Here is a 16,333-nt window from a genome sequence, read left to right as displayed (position 1 = left end):
TCACTAGTTCTCTGAAATGAGACCAAATCTGCCTTTCCCTGAATAATATCTGTTTACAGTAAATTCGAACAGCTGAGGATGAAAGGTGAACACAACCTTTTGTAACAGCAACTGCCCAATGAATGGAACAATGAAACAAGAATGCTGACAAAAATGTCTAAAACGTTAAGCTATTACAATAATTATATATGAATCAATTAAATTACATTACATCACATTGATTTCTATTAATAGTTCTTAGTTCCTAATAAACTTTATAAAAAATATACTTGCATAAAGACAGTATGTTTTTGAAAACTTCTAGGGAGTTCTATGCTCCTAATTATTGATATTTACAATGCGTATCCTGAAGATCGGATAGATAGGGTAGATGTGTCAATTGAAATTAATTTAGAGAACACTCATAAATCAATTATACAATATAATGAACTTATATAAATTTTTTGTTGTTGAATGTAAGTATAATCAATTATATTTAAAATTACAGGCAATAAATTCTTTAAACTACAATGTTAACAATAGGCTAAATAGGCTTAATACTACAATCTCTACATTATCATCACATTCTGAATAAAGTTGGTCACATGTCCATTTAAGGCTAAATCAGGCTCATCATATCACTGTCAAATATAGTCATTTCTATACTAGGAATGGAGATTGTATCTATATTGTATACTGTATTGTGCAGAAGCCTGAGGTTTACACCACTAATGTTTGGTGCAATATATTTAAGCATAATTATATTTTGCTTAATGTGCCTAAAAGGTTTTATGTTCTGGAAGCATTGAGAAAGAATCTTGACAAATTGTACAATCAAAGTAGGAAGAAAATAAATACTACATGTCTTGGATTTTTGTCCTTCATTTTTGTATTATAAAGTAAAGATTCCTAAAATAGCTGTGGAAAAATTAACTTGTGTACTCTGGTCGAAATTTCCACAGTGTTTTAATAAACATTCTAGAACATCACAGACATTTTCATGATATAATCTGCTGTTTGCAGCCAAAACATGCCAGCATGTTTGTGTAGTTTTGTGTTTGTGTATTTCCGAGAGGCAAAAAGACTTGAAGAGATTAAGAAAGCTTTCTAGATACAGATTTTGAGTGTTTTGCTTTATGGTTTCGAGGCAGGAAAACATTTCTTTAAGATTCTACTTTGGTGGATGGTTACTATAATCTTAAGGAATTATCTCATCATGCTCTCATACACACTTTAACACCTCATTGACACAAACATACCTGTGGCTTTTCATATTCTGTGAGAGTTTGAGTGTACATGAGAGAGATTTTAAATGATTGTCATTAAGTTTAATTATAAATTTACATTTATATTCCTAATTGATTACTTTCTTTAAAGCTTCTTTGTGACTGAATTTATTCAGTGTTATTTGCTGTTGAAAGCTAAAACTTTATAGGTCAAAAAAGAAGCCATATCTAAACATGATCCAGAAGCTGATTGACTGTGGCAAAGTGGAAAACTGATCTATGGTCAGACGAATCAAATTTGAAGTTCTTTTTGGAAAATTGGGACACCATGTCATCCGGACTAAAGAGAATAAGGACAACCCAAGTTGTTATCAGTGCTCAGTTCAGAAGCCTGCATCGCTGATGGTATGGGGTTGCATAAGTGCGTGTGGAATGGGCAGCTTACACATCTGGAAAGGCAGCATTAATGCTGAAAGGTATATCCAAGTTCTAGAACAACATATGCTCCCATCCAGACATCGTCTCTTTCAAGGAAGACCTTGCATTTTCCAATATGACAATGTCAGACCACATACTGCATCAATTACAACATCATGGCTGCGTAGAAGAAGGATCCGAGTACTGAAATGGCCAGCCTGCAGTCCAGATCTTTTACCCATAGAAAACATTTGGTGCACCATAAAGAGGAAGATGTGACAAAGAAGACCTAAGACAGTTGAGTAACTAGAAGCCTGTATTAGACAAGAATGGGGCAACATTCCTATTCCTAAACTTTAACAACTTGTCTCCTCAGTCCCCAGACGTTTGCAGACTGTTATATAAAGAAGAGGGGATGCTACACAGTGGTAAACATGGCTAACTTTTTTGAGATTTGTTTTTTTTTTCTCCATGCACATGCATCCACAGTTTCATGCACATTATCAAATGTTTCATGTTTTTGATGATTTGGTAAATACTTTGTCTGTATTATACTATACTGTTTACATGCTGTCTCTTGACTGCTGCTGTTTTTTGCACTGCATTGTGTCTGTTTATATTTACTCCCAGTTATAGTTTTTACAGTTCTCCTCGCACAGTACTGTATAATCAAAGTATACAGTAGGTTTACTGGTCGGTGCTATCTTGGGTTTTGTGTCTTGTCTTGTGTTGTCTGTCTGTACTGTTTTTTGTCTGCACTGTTTGCACCAGGTTGCACTCGATGCACTTTACGTAGCTTGTGTTGTAGCTCTATGCTGTTGTTTAGTGTGGCACCAGGGTTCTGGAGGAACGTTGTCTCGTTTTTACTGTGTACTGTGTACTGTGTAAAGTAGAAATGACAATAAAAGCCTCTTGACTTGATTTGTGTAAAAGTATGACTAGGTATTAAGAAGTTTGACAGTGTGTGAGTGAAAGGATTAACAGTGTACATAGGTATTTAGATGATACATGTGAAAGTATGTGTAAGAGATGTGTATGAGAAATACAATGGATTTGTAAGAGAATATGATAGTGTACGATTGTGTTTAAAGTCTTATTATGATTTTGTCTTTAAGGGCCTCTAATATGTGTCTTTGTGTCAGTCTGATATATATGTCAAGATGTCACATAAAATGCAGCCCCAAAACATTAGAACTTTTTTTATGGCAAACCAAATTAATTTGGAGTGACTGAATCAACTGTTCAAAACTGTTGTTTTTTGGTAGTTAGAATCTATTTAGTGTGGTTGAAAATTTAAAAAAGACTAGCAAGCAGTGTATTGGTGGAGTTTCAGAATTTGTATCTTTATTATTATAAATAATTTAATCAGTTAAAAAATGAAATATACATTAATATTTTATATATTAAAAAAATATTATTGTTATTATGCTAGATACAACGATACTAATTGTGTTGAGGGTAAGGGCTGGCACAGGTTTCATGGTATGGGTAGGTTTAAGGGGTGTGGGTTTGCAGTGTAATTTTAGATGTAATTACATGCAGGTAAATTTAAGTACAGTGTAAAAATGTTTTACACAATGCACAGTGCATTGTATAAATTGATTAATTTAAATGTTAGTACATAGTGCTTAAACACACTTTTTTATTATTTAAAGCAGGTCCCCATCATCATCATCTTTTTTTTACTTTATTTACTGACCTTCCACAGTATTGCAGCTGCGTGACTACATGAGCACGCTGGACCCATCCCGTGATACATGAGCACCCTGCCGTCTGCATGACACATGACTTTGTCACTAAAACCCAAGCTTTATGGTGTGACTCATTTAGGCATTGACATGGTTCTACAAAAACGTATAAGTGTCTGCAAGGTGTTTAAATCAGCAGGAGATATATATTAAAGTGGCTCGTGAGGGTACACGATCATGGTGAAGGAAATATTTGAGTTTTTTTTTTTCTATTTCATGACAACTTGCACAAATTTCATGTTACTCTATGTTAAATAATGCTGAATGCCATTTGTACTTCTTTCTGCTTCAATATGGTCTCAGAACTTACTAGGCCATGTCTGCATCTTTTCTACCACCAGAGTTTACATTTTTAACCCTATTTTAAACAGTTCTATTTTACAGAAATTACACTTTGAAATTAAAGAAATGGGCAATATAATGTGCTCATTACAAGTTTGTCAATTTTTGTTAGGTAAACACATTTATTTAATTATAATTTTTTTGAGAATATAAGAATATTGCAGGTTTAACAGGTAACATTTACATTCTTTGTATACATATATACATATATATATATACACAATTGTTTTGAAATCACATTAACAGATCAAACAAGCCAAAAAAACAACTACAACATGGAAATTATGTTTTAAGACATTGACCATATTTCTTTAATATATACAAATAATAGATAAAAAAAATAATTTCTTAGACTTGACAGAAGCACAATACAAACAATCAATACAACAAAAATACCAAATAAATATGTGGGAACAAATATCTACACCCGGGATAAAACCTGAATGAAATAAAAATACAGACGAAACAAATATAAACACAGGAAGAATATGTGAGGCTCCATACAGACAGTTATCCAAACTGACGTGCATTTCTTAGCACTAAAAGGAAAAAATATATTAAAAACACATCTGTTACAAAGAGATACGTAACTCTGACAGATCCCAAGCCATGTATTTGTATTTTTTATAACAATCAATATTTGAATAAGTTAAAAATAGAAACCTGGAGCATATATTCAGTCAATACTTCTAAAGCTTAAAAATTGCCTATATGTGCCTTAAGTTTCCATTTTCAATTGACATATAATTTGTGATATAGAGCACTGATCCAGACTACATAGCTTGTGGTCTGATAAACAAGCAAATACACTGTGGTGAATGCAGAGGGCTTACATCTCTGTATCTCTGATTTGATCATCAACTTCAATCACCTCAAACCCCTGGTTGTCAATGCCAATTCTGGAGCTATGATGATGATAGTTTGGGCCATTGTAGAAACAATGAGCACAGTGTGCGGTTGGTATTGGCTCCAGTTTGTCAAAATTGGAGAAGTCCACATGATATTTCCCCTCTTTACTCCGGGAGATGATGGGGAGGAACTTGTTACCCCATTTAATTTCCTGAGGGATGTAGGAAGTTCTGACCTGGCAGGAAGAACTGGTGGATTCATCTATACCATCCAAAAATACCACCAGCTCAAACTCCTGCTGAAGAAGTGTGTCCACAGCAAATTTAAAAAATGGACTTGTCTTGTCAATTACATGATACAGTGTCAAAGGACAAACAAAGAAGAGATTGTCTTTTCCAGCATCAACCATAAAATCAACATTGACCTGGTCCAAAATAATGGTCTCGCCTTCTGGAGTGACAGTCGTTCTAAGCAGTTTGCCATACAGCTGGGATCCAATCATTAATGTTTTGCGCAAATTGGCCACTCTTATCTGCAAACAGAGGGCAGCATTTTTGGGGGAAATAACTGCCATTTTGCTGAAAGTAATGGTCTTGGATCTTCTCTTTGGTAAGGTGATTTTGGCCATAACCAGTCCACACCAGAAGATGTTTATAAATAAACCAATGATGGACTGGATTATTATTAAAGTGACAGCACCAGGGCAGTATGGACTAAGTACTCGCAGACCGTAACCAATAGTCATCTGTGTTTCAAGCGAGTAAAGAAAGGCAGTTGTGAGGCCAAATACATTATATATACATGGTTTGTGGTCTGAAGGCGGATTTTGCCACCAAAGGTCACCATTATTATGAGCAATCCAGTACCAAATAAGTCCAAAAATGAACCAGCTGAGAGTGAAGGAGGCCACAAAATATAAAATAATGAACCGCCAACGCATCTCCACAAAGGTGGTCCAAAAGTCCTGCATGTACGCAAAGCGATTGCTGTACCTCACGTTGCCATACTCAATGTTGCAGTGTCCATTTTTGGTTACTAAACGTTTTTTGTAGATGCGCTTCTTTGCAAAGTAGTCTTGGAGCAGCTGCTGCAATGAGCGTGTCATTTCCCACGTACAAATACTGCAGTCTGGGTAAAAAAAACAAAAACATTTTTTAATTGCTTTTAGAAGTGTTCACATGTGAAAAGTTGCTTTTTTTGCTTTCAATAGAACACAATTACCACCAGTATTTAATCAAATTCCTGATATCTAGGAAGACTACAACAAGTAAGATTACTTTAATTTTAAAGATAAATAAACATTTCAGGTTCTGAACAATGTGGACTTATATAATAACAGTGTTAAATATATTTCACACCATAGTCAATGATCATATTCAGAGTATATGCTGCATAAGAAGTTAAAAGGAAATTGTTTTAATATTGGTCATTTGCTGTTCCAATTTTAATCTGCTTCATTTGCATCTTTTATTACAAATACATTTCAATATTTATTCTGAAAATAATTTTCGGCAGCATACACAGAAAACAAAATTTTACAGTATTTGAGGGTAATAAGATGTCTGGCAGCCTGAGAAAACCATTAATAATAATAAATAATAATGTATAAATAAATAGTAATAATAACTGTTGTAAAAAAACACTTTCAATTCAAAGTTAAAAATTCCACTTTGACTTCATTGAGGCATACTAATGCATTATTAGCTTATATATATATTTTTTTTATTTGGATGGATACCCTGTGCTGCCACAAATTAAATAAAAAATATATGTTTAGTATTTTTGGAGACAGTATTTCTCTTTATAACAAGAAACATATGTAATTATGTAAAACTGTCATTGGGTGAACATATCACAAACCAAGAAAAATATTACATTATTTAAACCTACCACATTATTAAAATAAATAGTTAAGTTTTAATAAGTTATTATAAGAAATAAATGACATCCTATTAGTATAAGGAAAAAAATACTAAAGAAATAAATTGCTGCTAGCATGATGTATAAGTGATGGTTATACAGTGACACCTCGGGTCCTGTAAACCCTGCAGAACAATTTCTGCAGCTTAGCTCCACCGGGATCTAAAATAAAAGTACATCAAAATAAAATCTAAATAAAAATCATCTAAAAGTAAAGCAAAGACAGAGCTCTGACTTATTGTTGGGTCTGTAAAAATCCTGTGAATTATAAATTCTTTGTAATGTCTGTATACTAATTACAAAAATGTTAACACTGCTACGTGACATGTTCAAGCTAAGGTTGATCCTAACCAGTAAACAAGCTGTACTATAAAAACAATGTCAGTTAAGTTACTTTTATAATATTTATCTTGTACACAATATTGTCTGTAATTGTGTGACATTTTGTGACGCAATATAAATAATATGTTTTCTCTTTTTATACATGATATGTTTCTCATAATAATGTGGTCAGTAAGTTCTGTTTTGTTAGCACAATTTTCTATAATTTTGAATGAGATCATTCTTATTGTTTCTGCTGTGTTCTGTGTATAGTGTATATACGCACTTATCTGTCTTATCAATGTGATAATGAAAGTGTATCACAGAATAAAATAAGTGGTTTCTGATCAGGCTTTTTTTTTTTATCAGAAGGCAAGATTCTAAAGCAAATAAAAGTATTTTTACATAATTTATTTAATTGAGACAGGAAGAAAACCCCTCATCTGACATTCCAGGTTTCCATACTCATATAACATTAGCATTTATATAATCAGATATGTAGTGTAACAAATATACATAATGAATTGAGCCTCTTTTCTGAATAGAATTGTGAAAGAGGTTTTACTTCATATATCCGGTTTCAAAAAATTAAACATAATGAACAATTCTGAAAAGATGAAGCGACATGCTACGCAGGTATATATTCAAAGTAATTATCATTATTAGTATTATTATTATTATCATTATTTAAGGACCTCAGTTTATTTACATGACAACAGATACTCTCATTTTTGGTTAGACATACTTTGCTATCATTCTTAAAACTTTGATAGTCTCTTTCATACCTTTAGTCTCTTTCTAGAGTGAACAGTTCATAGTTTTTAACTTTAAAATCACAAATAAAGTAAGCTACCATCTATATAACAAAACAAAAAGAAACTTTTTTAGTACTTGAAAAGGTCACTCAGTTGAACAATTAATAAATCACTGCACTTGTCACTAGCACAAAAAGTGGTACAGAATAAAAATAGAGAAATATGGTAAATGTGTTCATGTATACCAAATTATTTTGTTTAAAAGGCACTAAAGACAGTAAAGCAATGCAAAATTACATTTCATTAAATGCTGTATAATTTGTCTGCTAGACTCACCTGCTATATCAGTTCCAACTATGAAGAAATATAAGAAAGTGCTCCTTCCCCTTCTCTCTTTCTCTCTCTCCCCTTCTCTCTGTCTTAATTCAAACAATTATTAATAAATCAATATTTAAAAAAGAATAGAATAACTGAAATGTTTAAATAAATAATAGCGATATCATCTCTCTTGGTCTCCCTTTTCAAGTGTGGCTTTTGGCACCTTCCAGTTAGTAAGGCAATACTGACTGTGTTTACTGTTTACCTGTACACAAAATCCAGTGCTGCTCACTGCAGGCTTGGGTATATTGTAAACAATGACACAACAACACACAGTGAAAATATAGGTACAATGCCTCCAGAAAATATCCACTTCTTCCATTACACAGTCAAAACAACTGGAGAATGTTGGTGGATGTCAGACAACACATTTTCATAAAGATTTTCCCACTTTAAGGGCTTTGACTAGGGCATTCCAAAACACTGCTTTTTCCAAGAAATTCATTTTAAGTTTTTTGCCCTGTACATTGGCTCACTGTTCAGTTGCAACATAAACTACATGACCAAATGTTTGACACCCTATTGTCCAAATGTGTAGAATGTCATTAAAGTGTTGAGAATGTTTTTGCATGATTAATTTTCCTTCACTGGAAATAAGGGGCCTAATCCAAACTGTCTGGCATGACAATGCTCCTATGCACAACGCAAGGCCCACATTGGCATGATTAAGCAAGATTGGTATGAAAGTGCTTATGCAGACTGCTTAGAACCTTGTATTGTAGCTGTCAAGGCAGCAAATATGAATCTGGATTGTGATGTAAAAAGCATAAAACAAAAGCATTAAAAAAAAAAACATTTGGCATATTGTGTATATATATATATATATATACTGTATATATCTCCATTATTTTTTATCAGTGATGGCAACTTTACAGATCCTCCAGGGCAACTCGAGAGCATGAGACTACCAACACCCTGCTCTATGGTAGGAACAGTGTTACCTTGGTGTTTCTTCTATGAACCAAAAGCTCTTAAAATGTCTAACAATCTTAAAATGTCTAAAAATGTCTAACTTTCTCTTAAAGCTGGATCTGTGAAATCTCTGGATCTTGTTGTGGTCTGCACAGGGGCGTAGCCATCGTTTCAAAAGTGGGGGGACGAAATGTGTAGTGTTACCTTTTTTTTTCTTTTTCAGTTAACCCTTGAGTAATTGACAGGTTTTATTTTTAATCATATTATTTTTTCTTTATATGCTTTATGATTATATACGATTATAAAACAGGAAGAAAGAAAGAAATACAACAGCTTGCCACTGGGACAGTACCCTTAAACGGACATCTTTGTACCTTATTTACCCCAAAAATGTATAGTTGTACATTAAGGTACACATTGGTAATCTAAGGTAGTAATGTGTACCTTTTTGAGTATAAAGTACAAAGATGTCCTTATAATGGTACTAAGAGTATATTGTTTACATGTTTCAAATTGTAATTTGTGTATGCACAGTACATGGCACACAGTAATGGAGACTTGCACATTCAAATAATACTTCATTTTGTTCTATTCTACAGTCCATGTTTCAGAAATAAAACAAGTCATTCAAAACAAACTATTGAAAGTAAATATGTATTGAACTCAACCGACAAACATGTCAGGACCCTATATAACTGGCAAAAATGACGTTCCTTCCCATCTATAAAAGAGTTTAAGGAAAAGACACAGAAAAAAATTGAACACAATTCGGATACCATATTCCAACTTACACTGCTTGACTAGTTTGTAAACAAGGAGTGAAGCGGTTTTTGCCGCATTGAGCTCATCGCAACCGAATGTTCGATCGCGCGCGGGACCGCGGATGCGACTCGAGCTAGAGTACTAGGGCGTGTGATGATGACGTGACAAGTGAGTGACTGATTGCCATGGATACGTGAACGTCATGTATAGACTATCTTGTCTCTTTGAATTTTAAATCACTCTGCATTTATATACATTGCTCCATTGTGTCGTGAACACAACTCTCCACTAAAAAAGTGAGGGGGACGAATTAACTTTTTATAAAAAGTGCGTGGGACATATCCCCCGTGTCCCCCGTGTAATCTAGCCCCTGTGTCTGCACAATTCTATAGTCTTAATGACAGCAGGACCGATCTAGTCTGCCATTTTAGCTGCATTTTAAAGTTTTCAGTTGTACACACAGTGGGTTTAAAATGATCATGTGTGTAATAAATATTGAGTAAACCAAACACATTTAAACTTATGTTTATGAATTCTGATTCTAATTGTCCCAAAATAAAATGCTTATCCACCTTTAGGACATTTTAGACATCTTTAAATTTCATCTGACTCCTGGAACCATGGTCTACAAAGAGCTAAGAAAAATGAGGAAAACAGCATTTCCAAAACATTAGATATTACATAGAAAACTCTGTTGGTGTTTTTCTCAAAAAGTAAAGAAAATGCAGCACCAATTACACTAAAAGACTGTTTAAATTTAAATACTGCATTACAGGAAATGTAGTGTTTAATAGAGAGGTACACTTCATTTGTAACCTGTAGGATTTTTTATTTGCTTTAAGAATGTTGATAGAGAAGCATAGAGAAGGTCAGAAGAAGTTGCATTGTGTGTTTGTGGATTTGGAGAAAGCGTACGACAGGGTGGAGAGAGGAGTTGTGGTAGTGTATGAGGAAGTCAAGTGTGGTAGAAAAGTATGTGAGGGTGGTGCAGGACATGTATGAGGACAGTGTGACAGCAGTGAAGTGTGCAGTAGGAATGACAGACTGGTTCAAGGTGGAGGTGGGACTGCATCAAGGGCGGGTGGAGTGGATGGAGAAGAGTAGCTGCAAGTGTAAAAGAGAAGGTTTGTAGGACTGTGGTAAAACCTTCGTTGTTGTATTTTTTAGAGACAGTGGCATTGAGTAAAAGACAGGAGGTGGAGCTGGAGGTAGCAGAGCTGAAGATGTTGAGGTTTCTCGTTGGGAGTGACGAGGATTGACAGGATTAAAAATTAGTTTATTAGAGAGACAGCACATGTAGAACGTTTTGGAGACAAGTGAGGGAAGCGCGAATGAGATGGTTTGGACATGTGCAGAGGAGGGACATGGTGTATATCGGTAGGAGAATGCTGAGGATGGAGCCACCAGGAAGGAGGAAAAGAGGAAGATCAAGGAGGAGGTTCATGGATGTGGTGAGGGAAGACATGCAGGTAGTTGGTGTGAAAGAGGCAGATGTAGAGGACAGGGGGGTATGAAGACAGATGATCCACTGTGGCGACCCCTAATGGGAGCAGCCGCAAGAAGAAGAAGAAGAAGGATTATTTTTTTTTACTCTAAAATAATTGAGTAATTACTCAATACTTTTTTGTAATTACAAAAAAGAGCATCACTCTACTGCCCTCCCTCTCATTCACACACATGTACTCTGTCTTACTCCTACTGACTCTCATTCCCCTTCTCTCCAACGCATATCTCCACCTCTCCAGGCTCTTCTCAACCTGCTCCCTACTCTCACCACAAATAACAATATCATCCGCAAACATCATAGTCCAGGGAGACTCCTGTCTGACCTCGTCCGTCAACCTGTCCATCACCACTGCAAACAGGAAAGGGCTCAGGGCCGATCCTTGATGCAGTCCAACCTTCACCCTGAACCAATCTGTCGTACCTACTGCACACTTCACTTCACTTCACTTCACCCTCACATACTTCTCTGACACACCTGACTTCCTCATACAATACCACAACTCCTCTCTTGGCACTCTGTCGTACGCTTTCTCTAAATCCACAAATACACAATGCAATTCCTTCTGTCCTTCTCTATGCTTCTCCATCAACATTCTCAAAGCAAATAAGGCATCTGTGGTGCTCTTCCTCGGCATGAAACCATACTGTTGCTCACAGATTGTCACCTCTTCTCTCAGCCTGGCTTCCACTACTCTTTCCCATAACTTCATGGTGTGACTGATCAACTTAATTCCCCTGTAGTTACTGCAAGACTGCAAATCTCCTTTATGCTTGAAGATCGGTACCAGCACACTTCTTCTCCATTCCTCAGGCATCTTCTCACCTTCCAAAATCCTGTTAAACAACCTGGTCAAAAACTCCACTGCCATCTCTCCTAAACATCTCCACGCTTCTACCGGTATGTCATCTGGTCCAACCGACTTTCCACTCTTCATCCTCTTAATCGCTGCTCTCACTTCCTCCTTACTAATCCTATCTACATCCTGCTTCACCAACTCCACATCGTCCAACCTTCTCTCTCTCTGATTTTCCTCATTCATTAGCTGCTCAAAATACTCCCTTTCGCCACATCCCTCTTTACCTGCTGCCGCATCTCCTTGTACTCCTGCCTACTTTTCTCATCACTCTGTCTATCCCACTTCTGTTTTGCCAACCTCTTTCTCCTTATGCTCTCCTGCACTTTCTCATTCCACCACCACGTCTCCTTGTCTTGCTTTCTATTTCCAGATGTCACATCAAGTACTTTTCTAGCTATGATCCTCCTTCTTCTTAAAATACGTGTTCACCACTGCCATTTCCATCCTTTTAGCAAAATCTACCACCATTTGCCCTTCCACATTCCTCTCCTTTAAACCATACCTATCCATCACCTCCTCATCACCTCTGTTCCCTTCACCTACATGTCCATTAAAGTCTGCCCCAATCACCAATCGTTCTTTCCTAGGTATACCATCTACCACTTCATCTAATTCACTCCAGAATTTTTCCTTCTCCTCCATCTCACAGCCAACTTGGGGAGCATAGGCACTGATGACATTTATCATCATCCCTTCAACTTCCACCTTCACGATCATCACCCTATCAGAAACTCTCTTTACCTCCACTACACTCTTACTGTACTCTTCCTCCATAATCACCCTACACCATTTCTCTCTCCATCCACACCATGATAAAACAGTTTAAACCCACCTCCAATGTTCCTGGCCTTACTCCCTTTCCACTTGGTCTCCTGAACACACAACAGATCTACCTTTCTCCTCTCCATCATATCAGCTACCTCTCTCTCTTTACCCGTCATAGTACCAACATTTAAAGTACCAACCCGAACCTCTACTCTCCTACACTGCTCCTTTCCCTGCCGTCTCCGTAGACATGTTCCTCCTCTCCTCCTCCTCCTTCGGCCAACAGTAGCCCAATTTCCACTGGTACCCTGTCGGCTAACGATACCTGTGGCGGTCGTTGTTAACCCAGGCCTCGACCGATCCGGTATGAAATTCTCATTTGTGATCCGCATATTTGATTTGGCACATGTTTTACGCTGGATGCCCTTCCTAACGCAACCCTCCCCATTTACCCGGGCTTGGGACCGGCACTAAGAGTGCACTGGCTTGTGCATCCATAATGGCTGGGTTAAAATAAGCAACACATTTAACATTAATTATTCAGTGTGCAGTCTGCACCTCTAGAAGAAATCAATGACTTTGTAGGTCCTAGGAAAATCTTCTTGCTTTCTTGAATTAAATTAATACTTTAATTCTTTTTTTATGAGTTTAAAGAAATGTAATGAAAGCAACACTGTTGTAGCGAATTTGGCTTATCTATGAGTGATTATCTTTCTTTCTTTCGGCTTCTCCAATCAGGGGTCACCACAGCAGATCATCCGCATGTTTGATTGGTTATAACGGGTTATAATTAATTATAAATATTTAGATAAAATTTTACAATTAATGGTAATAGAATCAATGTTACAATTATTTAAGCTGTTTCTCCACCGAGCAGACAGTATAATCTTTTATGAATTCTAAAAAAGGTTATCTTCCCGGCCAAGAAAGAAACAACTCCCTACATTACTAGTTGTAATTTAGCATGTAGCAGAATCAGTATTTAGTAACTTTGAATTGTGAGCAGCATTTAGACAATCACTTGTGAACATAAGGCGCCTAATGAATGGGACCACATGTAACACAGAACTAAACACAACCATACATATAAGGAAAGAGAGGGAGAGAGAGAGAGAGAGAGAGAGAGAGAGAGAGAGAGAGAGAGAGAGAGAGAGAGAGAGAGAGAGAGAAGAAAGTAAGAAGAAAGGAAAGAGAAACCTCGATTGACCACCACCTAATGAGAATCATCAACGAATCAAAATTCACCATAATAATGGGGCTTGGACTTAAATGCACATCTAGATAATTGGTAAATGGTTACTTGAATTGGCTTTGTTGCTGAACAAGAGTCCTGATGTGGTAGACAAATAAGATTCTTGATGGGTCCGTTAGGAGGAAGTTGAATGTTTTGCCAGGTTCTCCTGAAAATCAGAGTTGTAGACGAAGTTCATGAAGGTAAACTGCTGGAAGATCTGTCTCAAAGGAGGGTTTGAGTAAGATTGGTGTGTGTTCAGGACATTTAATGGTCCCCTAGTCACACCCATCTTTGGTGAAATGTCCAATACAAGGCATGATCTTTTGAAAAGGGAAAAACTTTCTCTGTTTCCATTTATGTCCCATTTGCATGGTTGTGGCTGGTCTGGAGAACTGATAAAGTTTTACCCAGAGTGTATTAAAAGCAGTACGGTACACTTCACAACCATATACCATACACCATTCTTTAAAAAATAGAGAGCAGATCATTTTGATACCATGGGTGAAAGGAAAGGACAACATTAACACAGAGATACATTGATACACCTTAATATAAGCCTTTAAAGTCTAACTAATGCCAATAATTATCGCCTAAATAAAGAAAATGTCCTTATGTGTGTGTGCTGGCAGTGTTTGAGCATGGGATATATGCTAACACCCCAACAGTGGTTTCTGGTGCTGGATGTGAATTGCCTTCCCATTGGAATGTCTTTGAAGTTAGGTGACCAGAGAACTGTCTGTTTATTGCCTTTGTAACGTGGGAGAAGATACTTAGACATGAAACCCCCCAATATAACTGTAGATGTTGAGTTCCAGTCTGTAATATATATACACAGATGTTAAGGGTTAAAAGAGGTGTCTAGGATATGAGATCCAACAAATTAACAAATGATCCAAGGCAGACGCTACACTGTATTCAGTATAACCTACTTATTAAACTAATTTGAACAATATAACTTACTTATTAAAAATTAGTCAACTGTATGAGTCTTGCACTGCAAATACACTTTATTTGTTTTATTTTAAAACATACTATGCAAAAACTCTCCAACATAGAAGCAGTCAAACCATGTCAGGTTATTTAACACTTTAGACAAATGACTGGGAAAGCCTTTTTTCTCCAATACACATCTGTGTATTGGTATCATTTCAGTGGTTGCTTTTCTTTGTTTGGCATGTATCTTCTTCTTCTTTCGGCTTCTCCCATTAGTGGATGCTAGATCATCTGTCTCCATACCCTCCTGTCCTCTACTTCTGTCTCTTTCAAACCAACCACCTGCATTTATTTTTCTCACCACATCCACGAACCTCCTCTGTGGCCTTTCTCTTTTCCTCCTTCCTGGTGGCTCCATACTCAGCATTCTTCTACCGATATACCCCATGCCCCTCCCTCACCTTGTTCCCAAAATGTCCTACATGCACTGTCCCTCTAATAAACTTGTTTTTAATCCTGTCCATTCTCGTTACTCCCAATCTTATCATCTTTAGCTCTGCTACCTCCATAATTAACAAAACTGTTTATACTTCTGGTTTATAAAAAAATGAGTTATTAAATATATTAAATAAAAAAAATATTAAAAAAATATTAAATTAAAAAAACATTGAATTTATTTGTAGTTTATGTAAGTTTAGCAATGTTTTGAAGTAATTCTTTATTACATTTTTCAAATTATCTTTATAATTTATACAGGATTACTGTTTTAAAAAATGCACACTTAACATGGTTTATATACTCTGTTGCACTCTCTCTCTCTCTCTCTCTCTCTCTCTCTCTCTCTCTCTTTCTCTCTCTCTCTCTCTCTCTCTCGTCAAGATCATCCTCAACAGAATTGAAATGGAGCTCATCAAGCTATTAGACAGATCAGCAGAGTGATATGACTTTATATTAGTTCGGCTGAACCAGGTAATAAATCCATGTGGGAACATCAATTTCCATGAAAAGCATAGCAGATGCACTGTTCTGAGTAATTTCCAAAGTCAGGATCCTTAAAGAGACCATGACTGACCAAGGTGCATAATCTATGTCACACACACACACACACACACACACACACACACACACACACACACACACACACACACACACACACACACACACACACACACACACACACACACTGTCTAAACTTAATAAATTATTGAGTAATAAGGTGACAAATCAAACAGATGTGTTTGTGAAGTATATTAATTTAATACTAAAGGAAATGTTATGTGTTAATTCATGTGCAAAAAATAGCTAAATTTGGGACCACAAATAACAATTTTGTCATTTCCTCATGCCCACCATATAAAAATAATGGGGCTTCCAACTGTTTATCCCAAATTTAGCTATTTTTTGCACATGAATTAACACATAACATTTC

General features: G+C 36.2%; 1 pseudogene across 1 annotated transcript; it reads right to left on the bottom strand.

Annotated features, from left to right (window-relative positions):
• Window positions 1-3,878: 3,878 nt before the first annotated feature.
• On the bottom strand, window positions 3,879-8,089 carry LOC310732725 (ATP-sensitive inward rectifier potassium channel 1 pseudogene; annotated as a pseudogene). Its single transcript, XR_014538158.1, has 2 exons — window positions 7,894-8,089; window positions 3,879-5,689 (listed from the first exon to the last, which is right to left on the bottom strand). The product of XR_014538158.1 is annotated as an ATP-sensitive inward rectifier potassium channel 1 pseudogene (transcript).
• Between the last annotated feature and the right edge of the window lie 8,244 nt (window positions 8,090-16,333).

Source organism: Silurus aristotelis (assembly GCF_946808225.1).
Source record: "Silurus aristotelis genome assembly, chromosome: 10".
Taxonomy (NCBI): domain Eukaryota; kingdom Metazoa; phylum Chordata; class Actinopteri; order Siluriformes; family Siluridae; genus Silurus; species Silurus aristotelis.
This window is presented reverse-complemented; position numbering and strand designations above follow the sequence as displayed.